We start from the raw sequence: 23,410 nt of genomic DNA on the forward strand, positions 1-23,410 counted from the left end.
TTCTGGATGTATTGGAGTTTATTGATGATTTTTGAGGGTGAACCATAGAGGAGGCTGTTGCAGTAGTCCAGACGGGAGGTGATGAAGGCGTGGATGAGGGTTTCTGCAGCTGTGGAGGAGAGGGATGGACGGAGACGTGCGATGTTTTTGAGGTGGAAGAAGGCTGTCTTGGTGATGTGTTTGATGTGTTTGTCGAAGGAGAGAGTTTGATCAAAGATGATTCCAAGATTCCGGATGTGGGGGGAGGTGGATACTGGGAAACCGTCAATATTGAGGGGGAAGTTGTGGGTGGATTTGGTGGGCGTTTTAGGTCCAATGATGATGATTTCAGATTTGCTGCAGTTGAGTTTGAGGAAATTGAATTGAAGCCAAGATTTTATTTCAGTGATGCAGTTTGTCAGGGTAGAGTGTGCGGTGGTGGAGATTGACTTGGTGGCGATGAGGAGCTGGATATCATCGGCAAAGCAGTGGAACTTGAGACTTGTGGGGTATCGTTGTGGATCATGGTAGGGCCTCAGCTGTTCACAACCCAATACTGGAAGCAGATTTTAACCTTTTCAATAATTAGCTCACAAAATGAACATGAGGAACAGGAAAAGGCCAAACAGCCCCCCAAACCTGAGCCACCATTTATTAGGATCAGCTCTGCATTCCCGTCATCTTAAGGATGGAATGGTGGCACAGTGGTAGAGTTGCTGCTTTACAGCACTTTCAGCGCCACAGACTCGGGTTCGATCCCAGCTACGGGTGCTGTCTGCATGGAGTTTGTACGTTCTCCCCGTGACCACGTGGGTTTTCTCCGGGATCTTCGGTGTCCTCCCACACTCCAAAGACGTGCTGGTTTGTACGTTGATCGGCTTGGTTTCTAATGTAAATTGGCCCTAGTGTGTGTAGGATAGTGTTAATATGCAGGGATCGCTGGTCGGCGTGGACTCGGTGGGCCAATGGGCTTATTTCTGCGCTGTATCTCTAAACTAAACAAAACTAAACCTTACAGTCATAGAAACATAGTTATAAAGCACAGAAACAGGCCCTTCGGCCCAACTTGCCCATGCTGACCAGATGGCCCATCTACACTAAACGTCACCCATTCCTTCTCTCCTGAGATGCTGCCTGACCTGCTGAGTTACTCCAACATTTTGTGAAAAGAAGAAGGGTCTCGACCCTAAACGTCACCCATTCCTTCTCTCCTGAGATGCTGCCTGACCTGCTGAGTTACTCCAGCATTTTTTGAATAAATACCTTCGATTTGTACCAGCATCTGCAGTTATTTTCTAACACTAAATGGCTCAATGCTTTGATGGCACTTTATTGTCACATCTACCTAGGTACAGTCAAATTCCACGTTTGCACACAGTTCAGTAAAAATCATACTATACATAAGCACAATCATACTTAAGTTTAGAAACATAGAAACATAGAAAATAGGTGCAGGAGGAGGCCACTTGGCCCTTTGAGCCAGCACCGCCATTCATTGTGATCATGGCTGATCATCCCCAATCAGTAACCCGTGCCTGCCTTCTCCCCATATGCCTTGATTCCACTAGCCCCTAGAGCTCTATCTAACTCTCCTTAAAATTCATCCAGTAAATTGGCCTCCATTGCCTTCTGTGGCAGAGAATTCCACAAATTCATAACTCCCTGGGTTAAAAAAGTTTTTACTCACCTCAGTTTTAAATGGCCTCCCCTTTATTCTTAGACTGTGGCCCCTGGTTCTGGACTCCCTCAACATTGGGAACATTTTTCCTGCATCTAGCTTGTCCAGTCTGTTTAGGTTAGTTTAGGTTTGTTGGCCAGCAACATAATCAAGAACGAGTCTCACCCCGGCCACTCCCTCTTCTCCCCTCTCCCATCAGGCAAGAGGTACAGAAGTTTGAAAAGGCACACCTCCAGATTCAGGGACAGTTTCTTCCCAACTGTTATCAAGCAACTGCACCATCTTCTCACCAACTCGTGAGTAGTCCTGTCCTCCCATCTACCTCATGTGGAGACCCTCTGACTATCTTTCATCGAACTTTGCTGGACTTTAGCTTGCACTAATCATTATCCCCTTCATCCTCTATCTTTGCACTGTGGACGGCTTGATTGTAATCATATATAATCTTTCTGCTGACTGGATAGCACGCAACAAAAGCTTTTCATTGTACCTGGGTACACGTGACAATAAACTAAACAAAAAAGTTATGAATTAACCATACTGGTGGGCCTGTGATCATATATAAACCAGCAGATTTCCTTCTCTGAGGTTTTTTACGTGGCAATTCTGAAAATTGATAGAAATTCAGTTTAGTTTGGTTTGGTTTAGTTTAGAGATACAACATAGAAACAGGCCCTTCGGCCCACCGTGTCTGTGCCGACCAGCGATCCCCGCACACTGGACACTATCCTACACACACTAGGGACAGTTTACAGTTTTACCAAGCCAATTAATCTGCAAACCTATACACTACTCCGAAGCATTCTGATAAACCTCCTCTGCACCTTCCTTCTAGTAATGGGGCAGATAGAACTGCCCCCAATATTCCAAGCTCAGCATAACCAAAACTGCTGAGATATCTCTGGTGTTATAACTAGAGAGGAATAGATCGTGTAGATGCCTAGAGTCTCTTGCCCAGTGCAGGTGATTTGAGGACCAGAGGACATAGGTTTAAGGTGAAGGGGAAAAGATTTATTAGGAATCATATCATATCATATCATATCATATCATATCATATATATACAGCGCGGAAACAGGCCTTTTCGGCCCACCAAGTTCGCGCCGCCCAGCGATCCCCGCACATTAACACTATCCTACACCCACTAGGGACAATTTTTACATTTACCCAGTCAATCAACCTACATACCTGTACCTGAATCTGAGGGGTATCTTTTTCACACAAAGCTTAGTGGGTGTATGGAGCAAGCTGCCAGAGGAGGTAGTTGAGGCTGGGACTATCGCAACGTTTAAGAAACAGCTAGACAGGTACATGGATAGGATAGGTTTGGAGGGATATGGTCCAAGCGTGGGCAGGTGGGACTAGTGTAGCTGGGACATGTTGGCCATTATGGGCAAGTTGGGCCAAAGGGCTTGTTTCCGCGCTGTATATGACTGTGTGACTCCATTTCCAAGTTGAGGTGATTTGGAGAGGATGTGCAGGTGGTAACATTTCCAAATGCCAAATTGCTTCTCCTAGCATCAATAGTTGGGAGGTGCTTCTAAACTAATCTGAGTGTGTAAATACAGTGCATTTTGTACATAGTACAATTGTAACCACGTTACAGTTACAGTTACAGTTTTGTCTATTGTCATGTTCTCCAGAGATGCTGCCTGTCCCGCTGAGTTACTCCACCATTTTGTGTCTATCTCCGGTTTAAACCGGCATCTGGAGGTACAGTGAAAAACTTTGGTTGCATGCTAACCAGTCAGCGGAAAGACAGTACATGATTACAATCGAGCTATCTACAGTGTATAGATACACGATTAGGGAATCATAGTTTTAAAGTAAGAAATGTTGCTGTAGGAATAGAAATTTAAGAGCGTAATATGTGATTGTAGATCTGCTTCTGTGGCTAACACGCAAACAATCGCCTGCGTTGGGCGCCATCTTGGAAGCCATCTTGTTCAGTTAATGGAGGAAGTAGATGCTTTAGACTGGAAGGTGGTGCCAATCAGGTGGGTTCCTAAGTCCTGGATGGCTATAAACTCTTTGAGTGCTTCAACTTTGCTACCCAGTGTGTGTAGGGTAGTGTAAGAAGGAACTGCAGATGCTGGTTTAAACTGAAGATAGACACAAAATGCTGGAGTAACTTAGCTGGGAAATCTCTGGAGAACATGGATAGGTCTAGCTTTTATCAGGCTGAAGAAGGGTCCCGACCAGAAACATCACCCTTCCCTTCTCTCCAGAGATGCTGCCTGTCCCGCTGAGTTACTCCAGCATTTTGTGTGGGCAGTGCTAATGTGTGGGGATTGCTGGCTGGTGCGGACTCGGTGAAAGTGATTTGTGTTTCATTACTCTCCCGTCTTGAGCCGTGTAAATGGCGGGGAAAGACTCTGTAGCCCCGAAGGGCACACAACCTCTCAGAAGGATGGAACCCAGATGATGTGAAGTAACAACAACCTCAGTGACATAATGTGGGACTTCCCATTTAAAGAAGCGGGTGCCGCCTTCTCAAGTTCTATATATTTTAAGGCTGTTGAGGTCACTTTGCAAAAATAAAGGAAATCCCCTCCCAGGTCAAAAAAAGGCTTGAAGTTAGAGGTAGTTCCCAAATTCAGTCAGGAAGTGGCAGATGTCGTGTTAACGGCAACAGAGAGGCATACATTTGACTGAGAGACGAAGATGTAATAGTTTATGGAATTTAAAAGGATGAGAGGGGATCTTATTGAAACATATAAGATTATTAAGGGGTTGGACATGTTAGAGGCAGGAAACATGTTCCCAATGTTGGGGGAGTCCAGAACCGAGGGCCACAGTTTAAGAATAAGGGGTAGGCCATTTAGAACGGAGATGAGGAAAAACTTTTTCAGTCAGAGAGTTGTGAATCTGGAATTCTCTGCCTCAGAAGGCAGTGGAGGCCAATTCTCTGAACGCTTTTCCGCGCCTGAACGTTCAAGTTGCCGAACCGGGCCGTGATGCAACCGGTCAATATGCTCTCTACTGTACACCTGTTTACTACTGTACTATATTTCCTGGGTCTTTGGAAGGAGCCGATGCATCTGCCGTGCTCTGGAAGCATTTGATGTTGGTTCATAAAGTCATAGAGTCGGACAGCACAGAAACAGGCCCTTCAGCCCAACTCATCCACGCTGACCAATATTCCCCCTAGTGCCATTTGCCCACAGTTGGTGCATATCCCTCTAAACCTTTCCTATTAATGTACCTTCCCAAATACTATCTCCTTTCTAAAGGAATGTAGCGTAGGAAAATAACTTTATCAGTCTGAAGAAGGGTCTCGACCCGAAACGTCACCCATTCCTTCTCTCCCGAGATGCTGCCTGACCTGCTGAGTTACTCCAGCATTTTGTGCATAAATACTTTCGATTTGTACCAGCATCTGCAGTTATTTTCTTAAAATAACTGCAGATGCTGGTTCAAGCCGAAGGTATCACAAAATGCTGGAGTAACTCAGCGGGTCAGGCAGCATCTCAGGAAAGAAGGAACAGGTGACATTTTGGGTCGAGACACTTCAGTCTGAAGAAGGGTCTCGACCCGAAACGCCACCCATTCCTTCTCTCCAGAGATGCTGCCTGACCCGCTGAGTTACTCCAGCATTTTGTGATCTCCTTTCCAAAGGAACATCCTCTATCTGAGACAAAAACATATGTATATATTCCTTACATTATGAATCTATATAATGTTTCCTTACATTATATAATCTATGTACATATTTCCCCACATCATGTGTTTATGTAATAGTTCCTTACATTATCTGTCTGTATCAATACTTCCTTACATTATATATCTGTATACATATTTCACATTGTTTGCTTAGTTTAGTTTAAAGATACAGTGCTGTGATCCCCACACATTAACACTATCCTGCACCCACTAGGGACAATTTGCACTACCAAGCCAACTTACCTACAAACCTGTACATCTTTGGAATGTGGGGGGAGACCAAAGATCTCGGAGAAATCGCAGGCGGTCACGGGGAGATCGTACCAACTCCACACAGACAGCACCCGTAGTCGGATTTTGATCAAACCCGGGTCTCCGGCGTTGCAAGCGCTGTAAGGCAGCAACTCTACCGCTGCGTCATCGTGCCCACCCCCCCCCCCCCCCCCCGTCTATAAACATATTTCTTCACATTATATGCCTGTGTACAGACTTCCTTGCATTATGTCTATATACATACTTCCGAACATTATGTCTAAATACATATTTCCTTACATTATACATCTCTACACATATTTCCTTACATTACAGAAGACAACAGTTTGGCCCATCAGTCTTTGGAACATGGAAGGAAACAGGAACACCCAGAAGTCACAGAGAGAACGCAGACAGGGGGTTTCGGCTGTTACCAATGAATTATTTTGTAAACGTATAATGTTTGAACCATTTCTTGGTTTGCAGGTGAGCGGTCTTCCTCGATTCACAATCTGACCTGTTTGTTTTATGACAAAAACCACATGAACTGCTCCTGGAATATTGATGAGCCAACAGCGCAAGATACGGAGTACAGTTTGTCTTATGAGTAAGCCAACCTTTAGTCAAATACTTCTCATCGGTCTGATGCTGACCAAGAGCTCACATGACAGTTTCATTTGACAGGGAGGCACAACAAACTGCAGATGTTGAAATCTTGATGAAAACACAAAGTGCTGAAAGAACTACCATCGATGGGCCGAATGGCCTACTTCTGCACCTATGACTTATGAACTCAGCTGGTCAGGCGGCATCTGTGGAGGGAATGGGCAGGCAACCTTTCAGGTCGGGGCTTTAGACTTGAGAGATACAGCGCGGACACAGGCCCTTCGGCCCGCCAAGTCCATGCCGACCAGCGATCCCCATATCAACAGCATATTAGGCAGGTGGTCATACACTAGCACTATCCTACACACTAGGGACAATTTACAATTTGATCAGAGCCAATTTACCTACAAACCTTTATGTCTTTGGAGTGTGGGAAGAAACCGGAGCACCCGGAGAAAACCCACGAGGTCACAGGGGGAAGGTACAAACTCCATACAGACAGCACCCGTAGTCAGGATCGAACCCGGGTCTCTGGCGCTGTAAGGCAGCAACTCTACCGCTGCGCCACCATGTTACCCGGTGCTTCTTAGATGAAAGTAACAAAGTTTTGGTTTGTTACTTATAAGTATATTGATCATTGTCGGTAGATGTCTCCTCAGCAGAAGTTCATAAGGTCATAAGTGAAAGGAGTAGAATTAGGCCATTCTGTCCATCAAGTCTACTCCGCCATTCAACCATGGCTGATCTATCTCTCCCTCCTAACCCCATTCTCCTGCCTTCTCCCCATAATCCCTGACACCGGCACTAATCAAGCATCTACACCAATGAGCCAAAACATTATGACCACTGACAGGCGACGTGAATAACATTTATTATCTTGTTACAATGGCACCTGTCAAGGGGTGGGATATATTAGGCAGCAAGTGAACAGTCAGTTCTTGAAGTTGATGTGTTGGAAGCAGGAGAACTGGGCAGGAGTAAAGACCTGAGTGACTTTGACAAGAGCCAAATTGTTATGGTTAGACGGCAAGGCAGTGGTGAGTACCTACCGACAGTCGTCCGAGGAGGGACAAACCACAGACCGGCGACAGGGTGTTGGGTGCCCAAGGCTCATCGATGCACGAGGGCAACAAAGGCTATCACGTCTGGTTCGAACCGAAAGGTCTATTATGGCACAAGTCACAGAAAAATTTAATGGTGTTCACGGGAGGAATGTGTCACAATACACAGTACATCGCACCCTGCTACGTATGGGGCTGCACACGGAGGACCAACAGCATATTAGGCGGGTGGTCATAATGTTTGGGCTCATCAGGTCATAATGTTTTGGCTGATCGGTGTATCCATCCATCTCTGATTTTAAAATATCCATTGACTTGGCCTCCACAGCCTTCTGTGGCAAATAATTCCACAGATTCACCACCCTCTGACTAAAGAACCATCTCTGGATAGAAGGAATGGCTGACGTTTTGGGTCGAGACCCTTCTATTGACGATGTACTTTTCTCTCCAGGTTGTATAAGGAAATATTTTACGCTCCCTGTGGTGAGATGGAACCAGGAAAGGTTACATGCCTTGTTCATGATTTTAATCACAATGGCTATAACGATGTCAGAGTTTGTGCCATAGCATCCCGACAGCATTTGCGGAGGACTCACTGCATCAATATTTTACCAGTCATATTTTGTAAGTCCATCTCTCTTCATTCTTATATCGCCTTTTTTACTGGACTGTTTTCTGAAGAGGATTCATGAGGGTGGGATGGGTGACTTTGCCGATGTCCGGCACGGCCTGGAATAGGCCGCGGGATTTTCTCCGCCCGGCGGGGGCTTCAATGTCGGGAGCCCCGACCGCCCCGACGTGGCAACTCCAACAGCCTGACGGCGGGAGAAGACGGCAGGGAAGAGAAAGATACATTCTGGCCTTCCATCACAGTGAGGAGGGACTGGTGGAGACTCACTGTGATGGATGTTTCTTTTGTTTGGTGTTAGTTTATGATTGTGTGTGTTATTGCATTTTTATTGATTATTCTTATTGGTCTTATTGTTGAACTGCGGGTAATGTTTCATTTCACTACACATTTATGTGTATGTGACAAATAAACGACTATTGGCTATTGTAACAAGGGAATATAATTGGGATCCACATGTCAGGCTTGTCCAGTAGTTTCAGTCATCTGGGATCGAGCGTGAGCTGGTTAAATGGATACAGAGTTAGTTTAGAGACATAGAGTCCACACAGCAGGGAAAAAGGCCCTGCCACTTGTCCCTACTGAAAAAAATGCCCCACCTATGCTAGTTTTGCCCACATTTGGCCCATACCTCTCTAAACCGTTCCTATCCATGTACCTTAGTTTGAAGGTGTCAGAGTGCGGAACAGAAGAAGCTGCAGAGACCAATACAATTCCAATGTTTAAAAGCCATTTTAGTTTAGTTTAGTTCTGTTTATTGTCATGTGTACAGTGAAAATCTTTTCGTTTAAGTGCTATCCTGTCAGCGGATTACAATCGATGCACTAGGACACCCAGATTTCGTTGTACGTCCCCTGTTCCTACTTGACACCATTCAGATAATACTCTTACCACCAAAGTGGATAATCTCACACTTATCCACATTAAACTGCATCTGCCATGCATCCGCCCACTCACCCAACCTGTCCAAGTCACCCTGCAACCTCATAGCATCTTCCTCACAGTTCACACTACCACCCAGCTTTGTATCATCTGCAAATTTGCTAATGGTACTTTTAATCCCTTCATCCAAGTCATTAATGTATATTGTAAATAGCTGCGGTCCCAGCACCGAGCCTTGCGGTACCCCACTAGTTACTGCCTGCCATTCTGAAAGGGACCCATTCATCCTCACAGAGAGAATGCAGACAGGGGGTTTCGGCTGTTACCAATGAATTATTTTGTAAACGTATAATGTTTGAACCATTTCTTGGTTTGCAGGTGAGCGGTCTTCCTCGATTCACAATCTGACCTGTTTGTTTTATGACAAAAACCACATGAACTGCTCCTGGAATATTGATGAGCCAACAGAGCAAGATACGGAGTACAGTTTGACTTATGAGTAAGCCAACCTTTAGTCAAATACTTCTCATCGGTGTGATGCTGACCAAGAGCTCACATGACAGTTTCATTTGACAGGGAGGCACAACAAACTGCAGATGTTGAAATCTTGATGAAAACACAAAGTGCTGAAAGAACTACCATCGATGGGCCGAATGGCCTACTTCTGCACCTATGACTTATGAACTCAGCTGGTCAGGCGGCATCTGTGGAGGGAATGGGCAGGCAACCTTTCAGGTCGGGGCTTTAGACTTGAGAGATACAGCGCGGACACAGGCCCTTCGGCCCGCCAAGTCCATGCCGACCAGCGATCCCCATATCAACAGCATATTAGGCAGGTGGTCATACACTAGCACTATCCTACACACTAGGGACAATTTACAATTTGATCAGAGCCAATTTACCTACAAACCTTTATGTCTTTGGAGTGTGGGAAGAAACCGGAGCACCCGGAGAAAACCCACGAGGTCACAGGGGGAAGGTACAAACTCCGTACAGACAGCACCCGTAGTCAGGATCGAACCCGGGTCTCTGGCGCTGTAAGGCAGCAACTCTACCGCTGCGCCACCATGTTACCCGGTGCTTCTTAGATGAAAGTAACAAAGTTTTGGTTTGTTACTTATAAGTATATTGATCATTGTCGGTAGATGTCTCCTCAGCAGAAGTTCATAAGGTCATAAGTGAAAGGAGTAGAATTAGGCCATTCTGTCCATCAAGTCTACTCCGCCATTCAACCATGGCTGATCTATCTCTCCCTCCTAACCCCATTCTCCTGCCTTCTCCCCATAATCCCTGACACCGGCACTAATCAAGCATCTACACCAATGAGCCAAAACATTATGACCACTGCAGGCGACGTGAATAACATTTATTATCTTGTTACAATGGCACCTGTCAAGGGGTGGGATATATTAGGCAGCAAGTGAACAGTCAGTTCTTGAAGTTGATGTGTTGGAAGCAGGAGAACTGGGCAGGAGTAAAGACCTGAGTGACTTTGACAAGAGCCAAATTGTTATGGTTAGACGGCAAGGCAGTGGTGAGTACCTACCGACAGTCGTCCGAGGAGGGACAAACCACAGACCGGCGACAGGGTGTTGGGTGCCCAAGGCTCATCGATGCACGAGGGCAACAAAGGCTATCACGTCTGGTTCGAACCGAAAGGTCTATTATGGCACAAGTCACAGATAAATTTAATGGTGTTCACGGGAGGAATGTGTCACAATACACAGTACATCGCACCCTGCTACGTATGGGGTTGCACACGGAGGACCAACAGCATATTAGGCGGGTGGTCATAATGTTTGGGCTCATCAGGTCATAATGTTTTGGCTGATCGGTGTATCCATCCATCTCTGATTTTAAAATATCCATTGACTTGGCCTCCACAGCCTTCTGTGGCAAATAATTCCACAGATTCACCACCCTCTGACTAAAGAACCATCTCTGGATAGAAGGAATGGCTGACGTTTTGGGTCGAGACCCTTCTATTGACGATGTACTTTTCTCTCCAGGTTGTATAAGGAAATATTTTACGCTCCCTGTGGTGAGATGGAACCAGGAAAGGTTACATGCCCTGTTCATGATTTTAATCACAATGGCTATAACGATGTCAGAGTTTGTGCCATAGCATCCCGACAGCATTTGCGGAGGACTCACTGCATCAATATTTTACCAGTCATATTTTGTAAGTCCATCTCTCTTCATTCTTATATCGCCTTTTTTACTGGACTGTTTTCTGAAGAGGATTCATGAGGGTGGGATGGGTGACTTTGCCGATGTCCGGCGCGGCCTGGAATAGGCCGCGGGATTTTCTCCGCCCGGCGGGGGCTTCAATGTCGGGAGCCCCGACCGCCCCGACGTGGCAACTCCAACAGCCTGACGGCGGGAGAAGACGGCAGGGAAGAGAAAGATACATTCTGGCCTTCCATCACAGTGAGGAGGGACTGGTGGAGACTCACTGTGATGGATGTTTCTTTTGTTTGGTGTTAGTTTATGATTGTGTGTGTTATTGCATTTTTATTGATTATTCTTATTGGTCTTATTGTTGAACTGCGGGTAATGTTTCATTTCACTACACATTTATGTGTATGTGACAAATAAACGACTATTGGCTATTGTAACAAGGGAATATAATTGGGATCCACATGTCAGGCTTGTCCAGTAGTTTCAGTCATCTGGGATCGAGCGTGAGCTGGTTAAATGGATACAGAGTTAGTTTAGAGACATAGAGTCCACACAGCAGGGAAAAAGGCCCTGCCACTTGTCCCTATTGCAAAAAATGCCCCACCTATGCTAGTTTTGCCCACATTTGGCCCATACCTCTCTAAACCGTTCCTATCCATGTACCTTAGTTTGAAGGTGTCAGAGTGTTGAACAGAAGAAGCTGCAGAGACCAATACAATTCCAATGTTTAAAAGCCATTTTAGTTTAGTTTAGTTCTGTTTATTGTCATGTGTACAGTGAAAATCTTTTCGTTTAAGTTCTATCCTGTCAGCGGATTACAATCGATGCACTAGGACACCCAGATCTCGTTGTACGTCCCCTGTTCCTACTTGACACCATTCAGATAATACTCTTACCACCAAAGTGGATAATCTCACACTTATCCACATTAAACTGCATCTGCCATGCATCCGCCCACTCACACAACCTGTCCAAGTCACCCTGCGACCTCATAGCATCTTCCTCACAGTTCACACTACCACCCAGCTTTGTATCATCTGCAAATTTGCTAATGGTACTTTTAATCCCTTCATCCAAGTCATTAATGTATATTGTAAATAGCTGCGGTCCCAGCACCGAGCCTTGCGGTACCCCACTAGTTACTGCCTGCCATTCTGAAAGGGACCCATTTATCCCCACTCTTTGCTTTCTGTCTGTCAACCAATTTTCTATCCATGTCAGTACCCTACCCCCAATACCATGTGCTCTAATTTTACCCACTAATCTCCTATGTGGGACCTTGTCAAAGGCTTTCCCCTTCACCTTAAACCTATGTCCTCTGGTCCTTGATTCCCCAACTTCGGGCAAGAGTCTCTGTGCATCTACCCGATCTATTCCTCTCATGATTTCTAAGATATGAGGCTCAAAATTGCTCAATTACTCCAAATGCAACCTGACTAGCACCTTATAGAGCCTCAGCATTACATCCTATGGTGAAAAAAGTAATAAAAATGATTCTAGTCCACTCAAAAGAAATGCTAGCATTTTAACCAATGCGTAAGAAATAACTGCAGATGCAGGTTTAAACCGAAGATAGACACAAAAAGCTGGAGTAACTCAGCGGGTCAGCTAGCATCTCTGGAGAAATGGAATGGGTGATGTTTCTGGTCGAGACCCTTCTTCAGACTGATGTTTCCTCCCACACTCCAAAGATTTATTTTAGATTTTTAGATTTAGAGATACAGCGCGGAAACAGGCCCTTCGGCCCACCGAGTCCGCGCCGCCCAGCGATCCCCGCACATTAACACTATCCTACACACACTAGGGACAATTTTTACATTTACCCAGTCAATTAACCTACATACCTGTACGTCTTCAGACTGTTCAGAACCAACGTGTCGTTATATCAATGACGGATAATTAGATGTGTGCTTCAGTCAATGTTATCTCTCTTGTTTTAGATAAAGTCAGTCCACCAGTTAACGTCACGGTGAATGAAAATGAAGTGGTATGGAGTCCTCCAACTGGCGAACAACTTTCATATCAATTTAAATATCAAATCCAGATTACAGATGTGGAAACCAAAGGTTCAATGGTAAATAAATCAAATGTGGCATAAAAAAAGGCCAATTGTTAAGTGAATGATTGCACATGAGGCATAGAGTCAGAGAATGATACAGGATGGAAACAGGCCCTTCAGCCCATCTTGCCCACACCGGCCAACATGTCCCAGCTACACTCGTCCCATCTGCCTGCGCTTGGCCCATATCCCTCCAATCCTGTCCTATCCATGTACTTGTCGAACTGTTTCTTAAACGTTGGGATAGTCCCGGCCTCAACTACCTCCTCTGGCAGCTTGTTCCACACACCCACCACCCTTTGTATGAAAAAGTTACCCCTCAGATTCCTATTAAATCTTTCCCCCTTCATCTTAAACCTATGTCCACTGGTTCCCCGAGTCTGGGCAAGAGACTCTGTGCATCTACCCGATCTATTCCTCTCATGATTTTGTACACCTCTATAAGATCACCCCTCATCCTCCTGCGCTCCAAGGAATAGAGTCCCAGCCTGCTCAACCTCTCCCTGTAGTGCAGACCCTCTAGTCCTGGCAACATCCTCGTAAACCTTCTCTGTACCCTTTCCAGCTTGACATCTTTCCTATAACATGGTGTCTACCTTTGATTTAAACCAGCATCTGCAGTTCTTTCCTACACTAGAAAGAGAGATGGCCAGTGTGGACTCAGTGGGCCAAAGGCATGTTTCTGTTTAGTTTTGTTTAGAGATACAGCGCAGATAAAGGTCCTTCGGCCCAACGAGTCCACACTGTCCTGCGACCCCTAAACGGCAACACTAGCCTACACACACTAGGGACAATTTACACTAATTCCAAGTAAATTAACTTAAAAACTATACAACTTTGGAGTGTGGGAGGAAACCAAAGATCTCAGAGCAGTTTCTGTTGCCAAGAGGTCAAATGTGAATGTTTGCATCTTAAATGTAATTAAATTTGATTAAATGTGATTAAATTTGAATTAAATTCAAAGCTAAGTGGTAGTTATTTGGCTGGTTGTTGTTTTAGGAGCTCAACTATTTAATCACATTGCACCTATCATTGTATTGATCATTGATATTTCATTATATTAACACCTGCAACACTACGAAGACGTGCAATGGGTGACGTTTCGGGTCGAGACCCTTCCTCAGACCCCTACTTCACTCCATTCTACGCCATATCCACACCCTCAACAAACGGTTCCTAACCTACCTGGACTTTACTAAGGAGTAATTCTTCCTGCAATACTACACTGGCCAAGCTGCTGTTGCAATGATTTTTGGCTTGTTTCAGATCGAAGATCTCAACACGCCAAAGTGGGATATCAATGATCAGTCCAAAAGCTTCACCGTGCAAGTGAGGGCAAGAATTGAACACTTCCTTGGTAACCCGGGAGATTTGATGTGGAGTGACTGGACTGACTCGGTCACTACAGGTAAGGGAACATTTTAGGTTTACTTTAGTTTAGTTTAGAGATACAGTTATATAGTTATATAGTTATATAGTTATATAGTTTAATTTAGAGATACAGTTTAGAGATAGGCCCTTCGGCCCACCGAGTCCGCACCGACCAGCGATCTCCGCACACTTACACGATCCCACATGCACCAGGGACAATTTACAATGACACCAAGCCATTTACCTGTGGGGCTTTGGAATTTGGAAGGAAACCGGAGATCACGGAGAAAACCCACGCAGGTCATGGGGAGAACGTACAAACTCCGTACAGAACGTACAAACTCTGCACCCATGGTTAGGATTGAACCCAGGTCTCTGGCGCTGTAAGGCAGCTCCTTTCTAAAGGTACATCCATTTACTCTATGGCTTCTGGTCCTAGACTGTCCCACTAGTGGAAACATCCTCTCCACACCCACTCTACCCGAGCATTTCACGATTCGCTAAGTTTCAATGCGGTCTCCCCTCATCAGCTAGATAGAGTGGATCTGGAGAAGATGTTTCCACTAAGCAGATGGATAAACAGGGAATGGTGGGATTAATGGCAGGCAGACAAGGGACAGTCTTGAAATCATGTGCAGGAAGGAACTGCAGATGCTGGTTTACACGAAAGACTGACAAAATGCTGGAGTAACTCAGTGGGACAGGCAGCATCCCTGCTTCCACGCTGTATCTCTAAAATAGACTAAACTAAACAAACTAATGGATTGAAATGCATGTCATTTTATTAGGTATTTAGCGGTTTCGAGAATGTATTGAGATTGCTGATAAGAAATTAGAGAATGCACACGATTTCAAGGGTATAAAAGCTGACAATTCAGGGTATAATTTGCCTGGATAGAGTGGATGTGGAGAGGATGTTTCCACTAGTGGGAGAGTCAGTCTACCCACGATAGAAGGGGGAGATTATGATATGTGTTATGATATAATATTGTCTCTTGGTCATCATGATACATTCCATGTTGTTACTTTTCCCTGTAGTATTTACACAATGTCAAGTCAAGTCTATTGCCTTGTGCACAAGTTCAGTGATGTACACATCACCGGGCGGCACAGTGGCACAGCAGTGGCGTTGCGATCCTGACTACGGACGCTGTCTGTACGGAATTTGCACATTCTCCCTGTGACCGTGTGGGTTTTCTCCAGATGCCTTGCTTTCCTCCCACATTCCAAAGACGTACAGGTTCGGAGGTTAATTGGCTTCTGTGAATTGCCCCTCATCTGAAGGGTAGAACGATTGCATGGGATGACTGGTGGTCGGCATAGAATCGGTGGGCCGAAGGGCCTGTTTCCATGCTGCATCTCTAAACTACACTAAACGGAACTAAACCAATTTTATAAACACTTTGATAGACACAAAATGCTGGAGTAACTCAGTGGGACAGGCCCTGCTTATACTCTTATAGACAGAAAAGTGCATTTTTTTCAGATCAGTTTAGAGATACAGCGCGGAAACAGGCCCTTAGGCCCACTGAGCCTGCGCCGACCAGCGATCCCCACACATTAACACTATCCTACACGCGCTAGGGACAATTTACAATTTACAGATTTCAGGCGGGCATGAAACATCACGACAGCTTGTGGTCCAAGACCCTGGGGCACAGGCGCCAAGGCTGCCATATGGTCAAAGACGGCAGCCACGGACTCCTCAGAACAACGACCAGAGACAGCCTCACCTGTGGAAACTGTGGAAGGGATACCTGACTGTCGCGGAACGAGAGAGGGGATCTTATCGAAACATATAAGATTATTAAGGGGTTGGACACGTTAGAGGCAGGAAACATGTTCCCAATGTTGGGGGAGTGCAGAACCGGGGCCACAGTTTAAGAATAAGGGGTAGGTCATTTAGAACGGAGATGAGGAAAAACTTTTCCAGTCAGAGAGTTGTAAATCTGTGGAATTCTCTGCCTCAGAAGGCAGTGGAGGCCAATTATTTGAATGCATTCAAGAGAGAGCTAGATAGAGCTCTTAAGGATGGCGGAGTCAGGGGGTATGGGGAGAAGGCAGGAATGGGTTACTGATTGAGAATGATCAGCCATGATCGCATTGAATGGTGGAGTTGGCTCGAAGGGCCGAATGGCCTACTCCTGCACCTATTGTCTATTGGATAGGCCTAGTCAGTCACACAAGGAAAAATCCCCCTCTCCAAGCAGGACAACGCCAAGCCACGCCATCCCCTCCGGCAGATGGGCGGATGCCAGAGACACACACTAGGGACAATTTACAATTTACAGAAGCCAATTAGCTTACAAACCTGCACGTCTTTCGAGTGTGGGAGGAAACCGGAGCTCCCGGAGAAAAGCCACGCAGGTCACAACGAGAACATACAAACTCCGTACAGACAGCAGCCTTAGCCAGGATTGAAACCAACCAGGCCTCTGGTGTTGTAAGGCAGCAACTCCACTGCTGCCGCTGTTACAGATACACCGATCAGCCAAAACACTATGACCACCTGCCTAATATGCTGTTGGTCCTCCATGTGCCGCCAAAACAGCGCCGAGACGTGGACTCTACCAGACCCCTGAAGGTGTCCTGTGGTATCTGGCACCAAAATATCAGCAGCAGATCCTTCAAGTCCTGTACGTTGCGAGGTGGAGCCGCCGTGGATCGGACTTGTCGATCCAGCACATCCCACAGATGCTCAATCGGATTGAGATCTGGAGAATTTGGAGGCCAGGGCAACACCGTGAACACTTCCTTCATCATGTTCCTCAAACCGTTCCCGAACAACGTGTGCAATGTGGCAGGGCGCAATATCCTGCTGAAAGAGGCCACTGCCATCAGGGAATACCATTGCCATGAAGGGGTGTACCTGGTCTGCAACGATGTTTAGGTAGGTGACACGTGTCAAATTGACGTCCACATGAATGGCTGGACCCAGGGTTTCCCAGCAGAACATTGCCCAGAGCATCACACTCCCTCCGCCGGCTTGTCATCTTCCCACAGACGGTTCGGACCAGACGGGATAGCCTTCGTTGCCCTCGTGCATTGATGAGCCTTGGGCGCTAAACACCATGTCGCCGGTCTGTGGTTTGTCCCTCCTCGGCCCACTGTCGGTAGGTACTCACCACTGCTGACCGGGAGCACCCCACAAGCCTTGCCGTTTCAGAGATGCTCTGACCCAGTCATCTGGCCCTTGTCAAAGTCGCTCAGGTCTTTACTCCTGCCCATTTCTCCAGCATCCAACACGTCATCTTCAAGAACTGACTGTTCACTTGCTGCCTAATATATCCCACCCCTTGACAGGTGCCATTGTAACAAGATAACCATTGTTATTCACTTCACCTGTCAGTGGTCATAATGTTTTGGCTCATCGGTATATAAAAGTTCGTGCGAAGCTATAGACTGATGTACGTCAATCTAGGTTTTAATACTTCAGAGGTGTCTGTAATCTGTACTAAGATGTACTGTCGCATAAAAGGCATTGGGTTGAGGCACAATGAAAGTCTTGCTTTCAACGTCAGAGATGTAAGCAGTTTGGGTTGGGACATTTCATCAGCTTAGAAGTTGGTTTTCATATTTTGTTATGCTATGTTTGCATAAAGTTGTCTGATCTTTTGGTTGATTGAAAGAGATCACGTCGACACGGGCCCTTCGGCACACCGAGTCCATGCCAAGCATCAATCACCAGTTCACACTAGTTCTATGTTAACCCATTTTCACATCCACTCCCTACTCTTTGGGACAATTTCACGGAAGCCAATTAACTTGCAAACACGCACGATATTATAGCACAGAAAAACAGGCTCTTCCGCTCACCGAGTCCGTGCCCACCAGCGATCATCGCCGACACACGGTCCAACACACGAGGGGCAATTTGCAATTCTACCCAAGCCAATTAACCTACAAACCTGTACAACTATTGGGACGTGGGACATGGGACAAAACCGGAGCACACGGAAGAAACCTACGGGGTCACTGGGAGAACGTGCAAACTCCACACAGGCAGCATCCGAGGTCAGGATCGAACCCAGGTCTCTGGCGCTGTGAGGCAATTTACTCCACCCACTGTGCCACAGTACCGCACTTTAGAGGGAGATACGGCAATAAGTTATTCCAGCTAATGGTAAATTTGATTTTTGTTATTTGCAGAAAAACAGACAGATGACGTGACGGTGAAAAGCCTAATAGCGGCCACAATTGTCATAGTTGTGATGGTGTTGCTGCTAATTTTCTTTTGTCGAAAGTAAGTTTCTTGTTCATTTATGCTTATACACTCATAGAAACTTAGAAACATAGAAATTAGGTGCAGGAGTAGGCCATTCGGCCCTTCGAGCCATTCAATATGATCATAGCTGATCATCCAGCTCAGTAACCTGTACCTGCCATCTCTCCATACTCCCTGATCCCTTTAGCCACAAGGGCCACATCTAACTCCCTCTTAAATATAGCCAATGAACTGGCCTCAACTACCTTCTGTGGCAGAGAATTCCAGACTCACCACTCTCTGTGTGAAGAAATGTTTTCTTATCTCAGTCCTAAAAGACTTCCCCTTATCCTTAAGCTGTGACCCCTGGTTCTGGACTTCCCCAACATCGGGAACAATCTTCCCGCATCTAGCCTCTCCAACCCCTTAAGAATTTTATGTGTTTCAATAAGATCCCCCCTCAGTCTTCTAAATTCCAGCGAGTATAAGCCGAGTCTATCCAGTCTTTCTTCATATGAAAGTCCTGCCATCCCAGGGATCAATCTGGTGAACCTTCTCTGTACTCCCTCCAAGGCTAGAATGTCTTTCCTCAGATTAGGAGTTCAAAACTGTACACAATACTCCAGGTGCGTTCTCACCAAGGGGCTTGGAAATTACAGTTACAGTTCACTTTATTATCATCGTGTACTGAGGTACAGTGAAAAGCTTTTGTTGCGTGCCATCCGCTCAGCGGAAAGACAATGCAGGATTACAATCGAGCCATTTACAGTGTATAGGCACATGACTGCAGTATGTGGGGAACATGACCTTCTTTCAGGGAGATACGGCATGGAAACAGGCCCCTCGTCCCACTGAGTCCACGCCAACCGCTCACACTAGGTCCATGTTATCCTACGTTTTCATCCACTCCCTGCACACAATTTACAGCGGGACAGTTACCGACATTCCTGCATGTCTTTGAGATGTGGGAGGAATCCAGTTGAATTTCCAATGCTCTCCATCTCAATGTCTCCTAAATGTCCCATCCATTGACTCCATCTACACCTCACGCTGCCTCAGCATAATCAAGGACCAGTCTCATCGCGGTCACTCCCTCTTCTCCCCTCTCCCGCCAGGCAAGAGGTACTGAAGTTTGAAAAGGCACACCTCCATATTCAGGGACAGTTTCTTCCCAGCTGTTACCAGGCATCTGAACTGTGCTCTCACCAACAAGAGAGCACTTCTGACCTACCATCTAGCTCATTGGAAAGCCTCGGACTATCTTTGATCAGACTTTACGGGACTTTATCTTGCACTAAACGTTATTCACGTTATTTCCTTTATCGGGTATCTGTACAATGTGGATGGCTCGATTGTAATCGTGTGTATCGTCTTTCCACTGACTGGTTAGCACGCAACATAAGCTTTACACTGTGCCTCGGTACATGTGACAATAAACTAAGCTGAAACTCAAACTCATTAGATGGGTGATAAAGGATTAGAGAGTCTTGGGCCAAACGCAAGCAAATTAACAGAGCTCAATGATAGAGCTCTTAAGGATAGCGGAGTCAGGGGGTTTGGGGAGAATATATATATAAGAAAATAACTGCAGATGCTGGTACAAATCGATTTATTCACAAAATGCTGGAGTAACTCAGCAGGTCAGGCAGCATCTCGGGAGAGAAGGAATGGGTGATGTTTCGGGTCGAGACCCTTCTTCAGACTGAGGAGGAGAAGGCAGGAATGGGGTACTGATTGAGAATGATCAGCCATGATCACATTGAATGGCGGTGCCGGCTCGAAGGGCCGAATGGCCTACTCCCGCACCTATTGTCTATTGTCTATTGTCTATAACAGAACTCTGGTGAACATCTTGGTCGACGTAGATGAGATGGGCCTCCTCCATTGTCAGAGTGAGGCTAAATGCAAATTGGAGAAAGAGAGCATCTCATATTTCACTTGGGCAGCTTACAGCCCAGTGGTATGAATATTGATTTCTCTAACTCCAATAACCCCGGCATTCCCACTCTCTCTTCATCCCTTCCCCCACCCAAGTCGCACCAGCTTCTCGTTCTCACCTAGCAAACAGCTAACAGTGGCCAGTTTCCTTTATCATTGTTACATATCTTTGCACATCTTTCATCCATTTGTTCCACACCTCTCTACATCACCGCCTATATCTCTCGTTTCCCTTTCCCCCGACTCTCAGTCTGAAGAAAGGTCTCGACCTGAAACGTCACCCATCCTTTTTCTCTAGTGATGCTGCCTGGCCCGCTGAGTTACTCCAGCACTTTGGGTCCACATTTAATTGGACTTTACTGGACTTTATCTTGCACTAAATGTTATTCCCTTCATCCTGTATCTGTACACTGTGGACAGATCTATTAGCTGACTGACTGGATAGCACGCAACAAAAAAGCTTTTCACTGTACCTTCGTACACATGACAATAATAATAATAATAATAACTAAACTAATATAGTATTTCTATCTTTTTCTACCACCTTCTTTGACAGCGCTTTTCAGTTATCAACCACTCTCTCTGGAAAAATACAAAAATTGAACCCCTTTTAAAATGACGTCTTCCCACCGTAAGCCCATGTCCTGTTGATTTTGATAGCTCGACCACTGGAATATGGTGGCTATGGTTGAAAAGGCTCACCTCCAGATTCAGGGACAGTTTCTTCCCAGCTGTTACCAGGCACCCAGCTGTTACTATGCCTTTCCTAATCGTATGTACTTCAATCTGGTTAGCCCCCAGCCTCCTTCTCTTTAGACTTCAGAGAAACATCACAGAAGCAGGCCCTTTGGCCTACCGAGACCGCGCCGACCAGCGATCACCCGAAACACTATTGCTATCCGACACACTAGGGGCAACTTTCAATTTCTTTACCCAAGCCATTTAAACCTGAAAACCTGTACATCTTTAGAAGGATGAGAGGGGATCTTATCGAAACATATGAGATTATTAAGGGGTTGGACACGTTAGAGGCAGGAAACATGTTCCCAATGTTGGGGGAGTCCAGAACCAGGGGCCACAGTTTAAGAATAAGGGGTAGGCCATTTAGAACAGAGATGAGGAAAAACTTTTTCAGTCAGAGAGTTGTAAGTCTGTGGAATTTACTGCCTCAGAAGGCAGTGGAGGCCAATTCTCTGAATGCATTCAAGAGAGAACTAGATAGAGCTCTTAAGGATAGCGGAGTCAGGGGGTATGGGGAGAAGGCAGGAATGGGGTACTGATTGAAAATGATCAGCCATGATCACATTGAATGGTGGTGCTGGCTCGAAGGGCCGAATGGCCTACTCCTGCATCTATTGTCTATTGTCTATTGGAGTGTGGGAGGAAACTGGAGCACCCGGAGAAAACCCACGTAGTAACAGGGAGAACGTACAAAACTCCGTACAGACAGCAGCCAGATCGAACCCGGGTCTCTGGCGCTGTAAGGCAGCAACTCTACCCCTGCACCACCATTGCGCTAATGACGTCTTCAGCGAAAATGAACCCTTTCCCCATCCAATTTCTTTCCATAGCTAAAGTCCTCCAAACCAGGCAACTTCCTGGTGAATCGCTGGTTCAGTGGTTCAATAGTCCCGGTCTTTGGGGGGGGGGGGGGGGGGGGGGGGGGGGGGGGGAGCAGGGGCTGGTTTCGGTGACTTACATAAAAATTCTTAAGGGAATGGACAGGCTAGATGCACGAAAAATGGGGGAGTCCAGAACCAGGGGTCACAGCTTAAGAATAAGGGGTAGGCCGTTTAGGACTGAGATGAGGAAAAACATTTTTTTCAGCCATATTGCTAATCTGTGGAATTCTCTGCCACAGAAGGCAGTGGAGGCCAATTCACTGGATGTTCTCAAAAGAGAGTTAGATTTAGCTCTTAGGGCTAAAGGAATCAAGGGATATGGGGGAAAAAGCAGGAACGGGGTACTGATTTTAGATGATTAGCCATGATCATATTGAATGGCGGTGCCCTACTCCTGCACCTATTTTTCCATGTTTCAATGGTCCCCTCCCTCTCCCGGCTCCGCAGTGGGCCACATCTTTCTTTCTCGTACATTCTTCCCGTGACCTGCGCGGGTTTTCTCCGGGTGCTCCGGTTTCATCCCATTCTCCAAAGACGTACGGGTTTTTAGGTTGTAGGAAAAGGCTGGTTTAAACTGAGGATAGACACAAAAAGCTGGAGTAACTCAGCAGGACAGACTGCATCTCTGGAGAGAAGGAATGGGTGACGTATCGGGTCGGAAGAAGGGTCTCGACTGGAAACGTCACCCATTTCTTCTCTCCAGAGATGCTGCTTGTCCCGTCGAGCTACTCCAGCTTTTTGAACCTATCTTCAGGTTTTTGAGGTTAATTGACTCCGAGAGAAAAATGTGGGATAATGCTAATCGCTGGTTGGGTCCAGAGCTGCAAGAACTAAATGATTAATATAAGAAAATAACTGCAGATGCTGGTACAAATCGATTTATTCACAAAATGCTGGAGTAACACAGCAGGTCAGGCAGCATCTCGGGAGAGAAGGAATGGGTGAAGAAGGGTCTCGACCCAAAACGTCACCCATTCCTTCTCTCCCGAGATGCTGCCTGACCTGTTGAGTTACTCCAGCATTTTGTGAATAAAAAGAACTAAATGATTAATGATAGTCACAGTTAGTAGATCTGGCAATGGCCCAAAGTACACAGAGTTTCACAAGTCTAACAATGAAAGTTCTATTAAGGATTTCAAATGGGAGCTGGCTTCACACGCTAAGAGAGAGAATTTGCATAGAGACAGTGCATAGGTGGCACGGTGGCGCAGCAGTAGAGCCACTGCCTTACAGCGCCAGGAACCCGCGTTCGACCCCGACTACGGGTGCTGTCTGTATGGAGTTTGCC

At 46.0% G+C, this 23,410-nt stretch overlaps 1 pseudogene; it reads left to right on the forward strand.

The window, feature by feature from the left end:
• Positions 1–23,410, forward strand: part of LOC144595422 (interleukin-13 receptor subunit alpha-1-like) — a 34,167-nt pseudogene that overhangs the window by 5,849 nt on the left and 4,908 nt on the right.

Source organism: Rhinoraja longicauda, chromosome 7 (genome assembly GCF_053455715.1).
Source record: "Rhinoraja longicauda isolate Sanriku21f chromosome 7, sRhiLon1.1, whole genome shotgun sequence".
Classification (NCBI taxonomy): domain Eukaryota; kingdom Metazoa; phylum Chordata; class Chondrichthyes; order Rajiformes; family Arhynchobatidae; genus Rhinoraja; species Rhinoraja longicauda.